Source organism: Hippocampus guttulatus, chromosome 1, assembly GCF_054856545.1.
Source record: "Hippocampus guttulatus isolate MCC_2025c chromosome 1, RoL_Hgut_1.0, whole genome shotgun sequence".
In the NCBI taxonomy this organism is placed as follows: Eukaryota; Metazoa; Chordata; class Actinopteri; order Syngnathiformes; family Syngnathidae; genus Hippocampus; species Hippocampus guttulatus.
This window is the reverse complement of record NC_141261.1, coordinates 15,941,283-15,952,974: the sequence shown is the minus strand read 5'-3', so window position 1 is coordinate 15,952,974 and position 11,692 is coordinate 15,941,283. Positions and strand designations below refer to the sequence as shown.

The following is an 11,692-nucleotide window of genomic DNA, read 5'->3' as shown; positions in this document are numbered from 1 at the left end:
TTCAGAAAATTGAGCTCATCAAAATATTTGTAATGAGATTTGTTCCTGCGGGATTATGAGTGTAATGGTAGTATTTATATATATTTATCTATTTTTATCTAGGTCAATTTTATTTCATGAACCCTGGCCGAGGGTATGATCAAGAATGATGGATGCATGCGCGGACCGCTCACTGAGGTGTTTAGTCTCGCTGGCCACCATCACTGAAAAAAATTCTGGTTACGGCCCTGCCAGCAGGACCCAGGCCCTGCCAGCGATCAAAAGGTTTGGTGACCTATCATGTTAAAATCACAATGAAATCTAATACAGTACTTGCATTCCAAATGTGACGAATTAACAGACTGACCTGCACATAGCGTTACATCCAACCATATTCACCCACTGACCTATGCCAAATGACAACTACACCTCCAGTCTTTGAAGGTCATTCCCGGGCATAGAAACCATGGCAACAGCAAAGAAAAAAAAATCTCAGACCCATCAAGCAGTGACACCTTACCCTGTCACCGTGAGACTCAGTTGAGAGGCACATCAAGTGTGAAAGCAATAGTGAGAAGTTGTTGTTTATTTAATTTCCTGACCAGTCACCAGAGAGCTCCGTCAACCCCCTCTGTTTATCGAACTCCCACTTGCATACAAAGACATTTCACACACACGCATGTAGAATATTTCCTTTGTCTCCATCACACCATTGAGCAGTCTCGGACAATTATATAGCTGCTATGTTGGATGTAATGACTGTGTGTAAATGCTTTGGCCTCACACATTTATCACGCCGACGCTGTTGGCCTTCGATGCAGCAGCTTTGCCAGCCTCGTATGGCTGCATGCCTGCACCTGTTTGCCTAACACATGCACATAAACGCACTTTATGAGTTCGCCTACAGTTACGAATCTTTATCTAATGACAACAATGTTATCTGAGGATTATGGCATTCGTGTGTGTGTGTGTGTGTGTGTGTGTGTGTGTGCGTGCAAGTGCAAAGCGAGTGGTGTTGCTGCCCTATCAAACACTGACCATTGCTGGCAGCAGATTGTCTCCCCCGAGGTGATCTGTTATAGTGACAGAACAGCAAGTATTTTTAGCCCGAGACGACACGTACAAGTAATGATGAAGGAACGGTATGGCAACAAAAGGAAATGAAAGTAAGAAGCAGAAATTTAAATCAAAAGCACTTCAGTCATGTTGACTTGCTGCTCTTTCGCCGATCACCGTTATGAAATCACCGATACTGATGCTGCCATTGTTTACTGGCCCGTTCTTCACTTCTCACGTTCATCGCAGTGAAACCGTGCTGACATCTGACACTTTGTCTCCTCCAAGGATGCTCACGTGTAACGGCCACTTTGTACGTTTGAAGGTTGGGAAGCATGCAACATTTACTAGGCGTACCTTCTTGTCTTCTTGTTGATCGAGATGGAGCACGATTGGCAAAAGAAGTTCTAACAGGTAATGAATGTATCTAAACTTATGGCCCTGCTATGCCAAAAATAATTAACAAATAAAAGAAGTTATCAGGAAGGTTAGAGAGATTTGTTCAGTGCTCACAAGGGAGGCAGCAAGGCTCAAAGTGAATCGATCTACTGCTTGAGGTTGAAACGCTGGTCTCTGCAAGATGAGTGGTGTTCATTTGTCTGAATCAGTTTTTCTTGTTTTGTTTTTCAAGATGGTGTGGTCACAACATTACAAAAGAGGGTTGCTTGACTGCCATTATTGTCAGGACTGGTGTGCATACCGAAACCAGAGAGTGAACTACGCGTTTTTAAATGTTGGAGGAAGCCAACCAGGGGTGTAATGGGCGTGGTACGCGGGGGTACGCCGTCCACCCACTTTTTTTTGTTGCTTTCGAGGCAGCGCTGTCTGCGGGTTATTGAAATGTTTGTTGATCATTGTTCTAATGCGAGTTATGCTTAATAACGTTGGCCTGTGATTATTTTGGAGTAGTAAAACATTAAATTTAACCTTAGTTCAACTGGTGTTGTAGCCTATGATTGATGTTCTGTATGTATATATAGAACATCCCAGAATCGCGTAAACCAACTTAAAAAAATCCCTTTTTCATCATGAGATATATAGCAGATACTTTGAGAACACAAGCAAGGCATTTATGAAACTTAACAGAAGAATTTCCCGTTGCAAGCTTTTTGTTTGGTGCCCCTCTAGTTGTTGGGAATAAAAAGTATGATATTCTTAGTACTCAGTCGATACTGATTAATACATTTTTGGCAAATCCTGGTTGCTAATAGCAAATAAAACACATAACAATTAAGTTATACAGGTATAGAGTTGAATTTGTTGGTGTAATCATAAATCTACCATGAAACAGACACCCCCATGTTCAGTTTCCCAAGGTTTGATGAATTTACCAATATTTGTAGTCAAGCTGACACCCTCTCACACAGAAGACGCTAAGATAAACAAACATGCTAGCGACCAAGTGTGAGACAAGAAACATGAACAGTCAGATGACCAGGCAGTAGGAAAACCGTGACGGGTGAAAAAGACAGCCGCTTGTGTTTACTTGCAAACACAAATCACTTCATATTAAAAAAGATTACATAAGATCATATTCCTCCATTTCCTCAAGAAAATTATTTCCAGAGTGAGACCTTTTATGTTCTCTTATTGGGCGTCAAGATATACGGGAAATGCCAAAACTGGTGGTCAGGACACTCTAGTTTGCTTAGAAAAGTCAGGAGGCCTCAGTGAGCACAATGTTTTCTCAATCTCTCAGTCTCTCTCTCTCTCTCTCTCTCTCTCTCTCTCTCTCTCACACTCTCGCACTCACACACACACACACACACACACACACACACACCGGTTTGTTCCCTGAGTCAACATTCTGCCTCAGCTCCAGTTTCTCTACCCTTGCCCGTCACTATTAGGACATCACTCTGTGTGCGTGTGTGTGTGTGTGTGCGCGCGCATGCAACTTTTGTGGTAGAGCTTCTGTTGCATTTACATGGTCAGGTCCTTTCACCGTCTTATGCAATAGGATATTTTTCACTTTGCGAGTAACCCTGGCCCTTCCTCTGTTGCTTTCTCCAATCAGCCATTTTAGCAGTGCGCCATAAAAAATGCACGTTGCCCTGAGCAATGCCACAATGCTCCCAATGGGCTTTGCATGTAGTAGCAAGTGACTGCATGTGTGTGTGCGTGAGTGATGTACTGGATACTACCAGTTCTGCAAACACGCAGCCAAACTAGAGAGGTGTGAGGCAAAAAAGGAAAGGACACTTTAGCTGAGGAGTAACTCACACACACACACACAGGCAGGTACTGTAACTCACACCACGTACAATGGGATCCAACACATCAACTATTGCCTTTTCAGTGACAACGACACTAATTACGGTAACATTGCTGAATGTCGACACTATCAGAGCAGCTTTGTTTATTTTTGTGGTTGTAGTTTGCAGAGGTGTCGAACTGCGCGGCATCATACTGAGAGGGATCACAAAGAGTTGTGAAATGATCTCTGTCACTATTGAGTGTGTGTTCTGGCTGCTTCTTTCATATTTTGGCTCTCTAAGGTTTCTCACTTTGTCATTCTGTTTATACCAACAAGCAATACCCAATTCTTGGCTTGAAGGGAGGCAGCATTCTCACTAAGCATGTTTTTGACCTACTGCCCATTGTTTTTTTCTTGATGGCGAGTAGTTTTAATTGTCAGTGAGCGCCACGGGACTCAACGAGGAGTGTCGGTTTCTCCCGTCGTCTTTCTTACACCCCTACGTCATCATGTGCTTGTAAAGCCATCGGTCTGCTCGTCTTTACTCTGCCTGTTTAACTCAGAGTCACAAAATTAATGTCAAAAAACATGTCATAATTCTTATGGTGCTCTTTTTGGAATGCACTGGAACCCGTGCGGTTAAAGAGGCTTTGGAGCAATGTTTTTCGGTAGTTTCAACATTCTTAATGGTCATCCAACCTACGACCCTCGTGGGGGTATGCGGAATCGCAAACGGCTGGATGGATGGGTATTCAAAGTTTAACGCATACAGGGAAGTGGCAAAGATGTATTGTATTGCATTGTATCAAGGTGTTATGTTGTAATTTCCATGACGTATGTCTGCCTTCAAAGATGTTTCTTCCGCTCTCCCAGTCCTCTCTCTCTCTGCCCTGTGATCCAGAAGTACCCTCCAGTGACCTTGAACATGTGACTCACCCAATTATGCTCATTGACATTGCTGTGTCTGATATATGTCATTGAAATATTGGTCAAAATTAGACTTTTATATTGAATTCATTCGCTAAAATGGCAATTTAGTCAGCAAAGAGAGTCATTATACTGTAGTATATTTGGCCTACCGAAAGCAAACCCCAACATTTGATTCCGCCAAGAGCCCAAATGGCAATTTTGTGACTGTTGTGTCTTTGGAGCCCATTCATTTTGCATTTAATTAAGAAATGTGCAGACAGTGACGTTTTCCCACTTTGATTGACATCTCTGTGTGATTTGGGCGTTGTAGTGTGATTGCAGAAGTGAAAATGGGAGAGAAAGAAGGAGGGAGGAAATGATACAAAACGTTTGTCCGCTGAGGTGCCGAATCATCACAAGAGCACATGCACGCATGTGAACGCTTGCGTGGGCGGGCGTGCGCGCGCACACACACACACACACAAAACATGTGATCTGTCGATGAGTGCTGTAGTCACACCCTCCTACTCTCCTGTTTGATTACAATCTCCTTGCTGCTTTCCAGTCCAACTCACTCAAGTAGAAGTTTTCACAAGATGATAGTTGTGAAAATATTGCTAGTCACGTGTGTTTGGTGAACATATGGGAATACAAGATAACTCTTGGTGACATGCTTTAAACTATACAGAGACAAGACCCCAATAATGTTGTCCATATCGAATAGCGCAGGACAGTGGTTTCCTAAAAGATGTAATGCTGTGTAATATGTCACATTTGCATTGTGTTTTGTGTACGTGCAGCAGGGAGTATTTCTTATTTTCTTCTTCTCAGGCTGCCTTGAGTCCAACAAATTTGTCTGCGTTATATCAACACAATAGTGAGCTCGCTGACCAATAACATAAGAGGTGACCTGGTTAATCCGACAATATTAAAGCCAAGCAAAGCAAATCTGTGGTCGCCATGGCAATGGTACTGCTCTTCTTGTTTCAAGACATTTGTGATTTTCAGTAACGTTTGAAAATGACAACTCACCACGCTATCATTTTCTACTTTGCATCAGGCCCTCTTGGGCAAAGAGAGCAACTGTCTGAAACACGGTTTTGATGCAGGTGTCACAATTTTGAAGGGAAGATCATTTCCAAAACTATACTATGTCTGATTGGTCACCGGTCATCCCTCAACACCCCACCGAGTTCAACCAAAACCATCCTTGTTGAGCAACACTGTTAACAGCAGTAATTCAACAACCTTTTTGAAGAATTGAAACCTGCAGTACTCTTGATTCAAAAACGTATGATGCTGCAGCCTTCATCAAACAGGAGATGTTCTGTTTTTGTTTTGTTTTTTGTTTCACTAATTTAACGACTCGTTGTTTCATTTATTCACCAGCATTAATATTGAGTTGGTACCATTATAATATTCCATATGTGCACCCTATGTTACTGCTTTCGACGGAAATGTGAGGAAAATATTGATAGATTTGTTCTGAATATTACATGGCACTTTGTATGAAAAGCCAAAATCGGTCACGTGTTACGTCGAATAGTAAGTCTAATTGAATTGGTCCAGGGGCTGCAATCTCTGTTAGCTAAACATATGACCTGACCTGACCTGACCTGACCTGACCTGACCTGGCCTGGACTGTCCACTCCCTTCCAGCACAGACCACAAAGGTCACAGACATTTGCTGATTATCTATCATCAATTAATTGGAAAATTAGCCAAGGGATTTCATCACAGTACCTGAGGTAAAGTGCATCTTAAAAATCCGTCCCAATAATCTTTTTTCATGTTATGTAAAGAATCGCACGTGCGCAATGGGGACTGGAAAGTGGAAAGTATATGACTTGTTGCCTCATTACAATAGCTATTCTATTAGCCTGGCTGCACAATAAGTGCAGTTGATCTCTGTTTGACAGAGAAGAACATGATGCCACTAGGTTGGGCCCCGCAATTTGGCCCAAGAAAAAGAAGCGTGGCCTCTGTCATGACTGTGAAGGATCCTAAACTTGACATTGCACCTACTGCAACTCGTCAGTGCTTTCTCACATACCGGTACAGTGTCCCCTGGTCTTAGGAGGCACACCTTTGCCTTCATCCCTCTTGGCCTGGGATTGGCTGATGATGCTAAGAGGCTGAGGTGTTGCAACAAATAGCGAGAGTCACAGGGCCGGTTCATTCTGCATTCTGCTCAAGGGAGGTTAATGAGCCAAGCCACCGGGCTGTCCGCCAAACATGAGCGTCAATGCCAAAGCTTTCACAATGCGTCTGACTGTATTACCACTGAGCTCTGTCTAATTATACACTCCATTGCAGGTGGAGGGGGTAGGGAGTGGGGGGGCAAGTGTCAGGGAGCACTTGTAAAGCAATAAGGGAAGAGTGAGGTGAGGGGAGGGGTGGTGACATCAAGCGAGCTGGGGAGAGAGAATGCTCTGACAGGGAGATAGAAAGTGAAGGAGGGAGGGAGGGAGGGAGCAAAGAGGCGTTTAGAGAGTGAAAAGAAGGAGAGGCAGGGATAGGATGAATAGAGGAAAGGCTGAGCAGTAGCGAGGAAGAAGACACAAAGTGGATATTTCTATATGCCTTCTACGGCAGCCAACCTGGTCCAATGAGTGAAGTCTCCAGTCGCAGCTACGCTCAGACGCTCAGCGAGGTATGTTACCACACCACTTCCTCTTCTCTGTGTGTTTGTGAAGTATTGGGTGAGTGAAACTGTGTCAGGAACTTTGAATGAGACACACTGTTGTATGTAGACCGAGGCTGAAGTTCGGTATTTGTAGTACGTGTCGCTGTCACAAACATCTCGAAATCTTGTTTTTTGCATGTATGTGAGGGGACGAATGTTTGCCATTCACTCAAGTAATGGCACCTCTGTGTGTGTGTGTGTGTGTGTGTGTGTGTTGATGAATGTGTGCTATTCAGTCATGTAAGCCAGCACCTGCGTGAGTGCGTGCATGCATATGCATGCATGACTGTGTGTGTGTGTGTGCGTGTGTGTGTGTGTGTAGGCGCGTGGTGGGGAATAACCGAGAGAGTGTGAACAAGCTGGTGAGTGTGACTGATCCAGAGAGAGCAAGTGAGTGAGAGAGGGAGGTGGAGGTGCATCACTCAGCCTGATCGGGACTTTCAGAATTAGAGCAGTGGTCTTAAATAGCCCTGGTTCAGAGATAGCAAGGGGCCCTGGAGGAGCTGTGTTTAAACTGGGAGCGCGCACAGGAGATTGGTCAGAGTGGGACAATTCGCAGCTCATTCAGGAGCAGTTGGGGAGGGAAAAAAAATAAAGTGCAGTTGCTGCGTATGAGATCTTGTGCCAACATGTACAGGCGCATAACGTCCGTAAGAGGGCAAAGAACCGGGGAAGGGGTTTATTTCATACAATGTTACGCACACAATACATTGAACTTTAAATGATGGTGCACGGTCAAACAATAACATCTCTCTTTTTATTCGTCTTCTCCCGCATCATTCTTTTGGGCCTTTATGGTGTGCTTGTCTTGACTCAACAATCCAACTAATTTCTCACAACTGCATTCCCAAAAGTTCGGGTGACTATTTTTGCTGCGTGGGTAGCCCTTGCGCTATGTGCCGAAGAACGTTTAAGAGGTTCAAAGTGGGGGGGTTGCTAATGCTCTTTCGTGTGAGTCTTGCAACATTTGGCGTCGCCGACTTGTTCTAATTATGAGCATTTACCCGAGGGTTGAAATATTTCTCGAGGTTCAGGATTTCTATGACTCCCGTTGTTAAAAAGTGTTTGTCTGGAGAATCAAACCATGTGCGTAGGCTGAACGTTTGCTTTCTTTGATGTGTGCCTCTCAAGGAAAATAAATGGGGTTGAGTGTCTGCTGGCCCTTTAAGAGGTCTATTTTTGCAGAGGCATACATGAAGCGGGAGGCCGTGGCACACGGATGGGCCTCACTCGTGTGACTCCACGCCACACATCCCGGTGGACCGTCCGTAACCTTGTGACTAAGAGACTGCCAGAGTGAGTGATAAAAATCTAAGCGTGTGCTCTCTCAGCACAAGCTCAAACAGGATCATCAAAAGGCAGAGCTACAGGTTTTGCATCTGACGAGGAGAGTCAAGCGGATCTCTCTGAAGCCTAAAAGTGATAATGAGTGGGAGCCTGAGATGAAAAAGAAAACCAAAAAAAAAAAAGACACCCTCATGCACACTCGGCACTAGTGTGCCAACATTCCCACATATTTGTTTTGATATGCAGATAGCACTCAAAGAAATCTCAAACATCCGTGTGCCCCCTTCTTAAAAAACACATAATTCATCCCAGTTTACTCACACCCACACTCTCAACAAAAAAAACAAACAAAAAAAAAAAGAGCACGTCTCGGAATATTTCATACACTTGGAGGCGCGTACAGTGCTTTACACCCACGTCCAAAAATACTTATACATCGTCGATATGTCAACTTAAAATAATCACCTCCTTATGCAATCTGCATGTTATATAATGCACGGCCTGTCATTATCACAGGGCCCCTTCACGCCCTGCTGTGCTTCTCCACCTACCTACCACATACACTCACACACGTATACACACACACACACACACACACGTACACTACACCGTGTGTTGACATACTCTACTCGAGCACTCTCACCCGCTTTGATAGCGTGCTCTCCTGTAGCCCGGCAGACGAATGAGACAAAAAGAAAGTGAAAAAAGAGACGTAACATTGACAAAATATGTGCAAATGTATCGTGCAGCTTGTTATTGGGATTTATGCTAAAATGAAATAATTGTTTTCTCTTCTGAATCTTAGAAACCTCCTTTTATTTTCTTACTTCTTAAATGTTTTGAAGGACTGTGCACTGTGATAGTAATGGCGTGGTAAAAGCTTCTTTTGTCGGTCTCTGCTTTGCTTCTAAATGTCGTTAACTGTTGTGTTTATAAGTGCTTTTAGGTGCTGTCGTTGTGTGAAGCATGATGCGTTTACATGCCTTTGAAATGTGCTTTAAAGCTGCCTAGCCTTGCGTTGCCGTACACTTATGCATATAGGGGTGTTGAAGCTGTTCACTCCTTCCTCAAGCTTTTTTCCATTTGACTGACATGTTAAGGTTAATGGCCCTCAATGTTATCAAGGGCGTGGTGGCCATCGGGAATTTTGGGAGTTTCCCGAATGGCCGGTCCCTTTACAGGCCAACCCCACCCGACCCCATCTGTATATATATTTTGGCGCGCATCGGCCATCTGTCCAACCCCCGTCCACGAAAAGGAATTGTCATTCGCAACCCCCACCCTGTCGACGAATATTCCCAGGCCCAATTTTTTTTCAGATAGTCTCCCAGATTGTTACTCAAAGTCACACCTTTGCCTTGATCAATTTAACTGTTGAAATAGAAAAAAAATGTTTTTGCCCATTCTTCTAAGTCTGATTCAAAAATTCAATCTCAGAGGTTAGATGAACTCAGAAATGTGTTGTCACATTTGTTCCTTTGATTGGGGGATAGGGAGGCGGGGTGCTGCATGGCCGCTGTTCCCCGATTGGCTGTCTTCTCAATGGAAGGGTTTCAAACAAGTAGCTGGCCTCCTTGTCAGATATGGCTATCCATCAGAGAAGATATGGGCCGCTACTGAATGGTCTCTCAAGTCCTTGATGCAAAGGTTTCTGTACTCATTGTGTAGCTCACTATGTGCTGTTTCTCCGACCTTGGCTCCCTCACCCATATGCACCATCAAACAACTTGATTCCTCCTCCGCACCTCAATAAGGGTTCAGTGATCTTTCAACTCTGCCACCCACAGCTCACACCTACACTCAGTCAGGACACACCATGTGCATGCCGCAACCTTGTGTGGTGTTTGTACATCTGTTCCCCTGTATCGACATTCACGACACGATATTTTGCACACTATTGCTTTTGGTGTCACTGTCCAGAAGAAGTAACATCCGAGACATCCCGTCGCTCCAATAGCGTCAATAAAAGATGCTATTGCCTTCGATACCCTTGAAATTATTTTCAATTCCTTTCATATAACTTTCACTCGCTATAATACACCCGCAGCAAAATATTTTTTGACCTTTATCCTGGTCACGCTCTCCTTTTATTTGTGATCACCAGCACACTTGATCAAATGGTTCAATAATAAGTCTCTAGTGAAAGTGGTTTGGAAAAAAAAAAGACACAAAACAAAACAAAAAACGTGTCTGAGTTTATGTTCAGGGCTGTCTATTCAAGCTCAGTGGATGAATATGAGCAGTGACGAAGGCATTCCAGACAGCCTCTGTGTAGACAGTCTAGACAGATTCTCTGTCAGTGAATAGCACTCAAGCTAGCAACAAGAGACTTGGCTCTGGTCCGTCCATGGAGTTACCATCACTGTGCTTGCTTAGTGCGTGCTGACATTTTGCTGTTCGGACCAGAAAACTAACATAAGCCCAATTTGAATGACACTGTCCTGGGGACAGTGTGAATAAAAACACATTTTTGGAATGGACACAGACAACCACACACTTTTATAGAGACGCTTACACAATAGAAGCTGTAGCCGTCACGTTCTCAATCAACTTCCCTCCGGCTCATGTTAGTTTCTGATCTCAAAGTACGGTACTCATATTAGTACCTCTGAATTGTGTTAGTCATGTCAAATGGAAAATGGAACCTAAAAAAAAGTGATGCCACAAGCGCATCATCAAAATCACCACGATGGCAGTTTTTTTGGGGGGGGGGGGGGTGTGGGGGGCGGCTGTCAATGCCAGCTCTTCATGGCTGAATATAATAATGGTGCACAGAATCACGCTACAGCGGTGGAAAGTGCAAGAACAAAACTACCCTACACAGACATTTAAATGTCAATGAATGATAACAAGCCGGTGCGCCCACACACTGGAGGAAAATGTCAACCTCACAGGTTTGCAGAGTACTTGTTAACTGCCATGTTGACCTCTGCAAGAACCTGTGCATGTCCGCTACATGTTTGCCCATGTAGAGTTATAGGGTCACTCAGAAACGCCGCAGCTGTGGAGGATTCACAGGTGTACCTTTTATTTATTTATTTTTCTGATTTCTGCGGGCTGGCTGAGCCCAGCGCAATTAGATGAGTCATATTTAACTGATACTGCATAAAAGCCATCTTGAAGAGTCATTGCGACCCCATTTATAATCTCGGGGCTACAAGTCTGAAGGTGGGATTTCCTCTCCGAAGTACACTAAACCTGCCATCAGCCGTACCCGTTTTGTCTAGGATTAACCAGGATATACCTTACAAACTCCACTCTCTCCTCAGCATCACTAAAAAATGTCCCCACTTGCAACGGCACGCGCATTCCCTGACCACTTTGGTGGGAGACCTTAGTGATTATTTTGCGTCGCGTCTATTTTTGTGCTTGCAGTGTGCAGCGGTGTCGGACGACATTGCATCATATTGACTGAGTTTGAAAATATCTTGTACTGTTTAAACCGCCTATCTTTGGGATGGTCAACGAAACAGTGTTCCATGAATAATTCAGAACTGGATAGAAATTTGAAAGGGAAGACTTTATAGGTGTTTTAATTACAACAACAATAATAAGAATAATCACAACAATAACAATAA

The 11,692-nt window shown here is 43.9% G+C and overlaps 1 protein-coding gene across 2 annotated transcripts in view; it reads left to right on the top strand.

The window, feature by feature from the left end:
- The first annotated feature begins 6,646 nt into the window (after positions 1 to 6,646).
- LOC147210659 (uncharacterized) overlaps positions 6,647 to 11,692 on the top strand; it is a 21,396-nt gene continuing 16,350 nt past the window's right edge. For both annotated transcript variants that reach the window (XR_015101262.1, XM_086114350.1), the window contains exon 1: positions 6,647 to 6,794. The gene's annotated coding sequence lies outside the window, so the exon portion shown is untranslated. The remainder of the gene's footprint in view (positions 6,795 to 11,692) is intronic.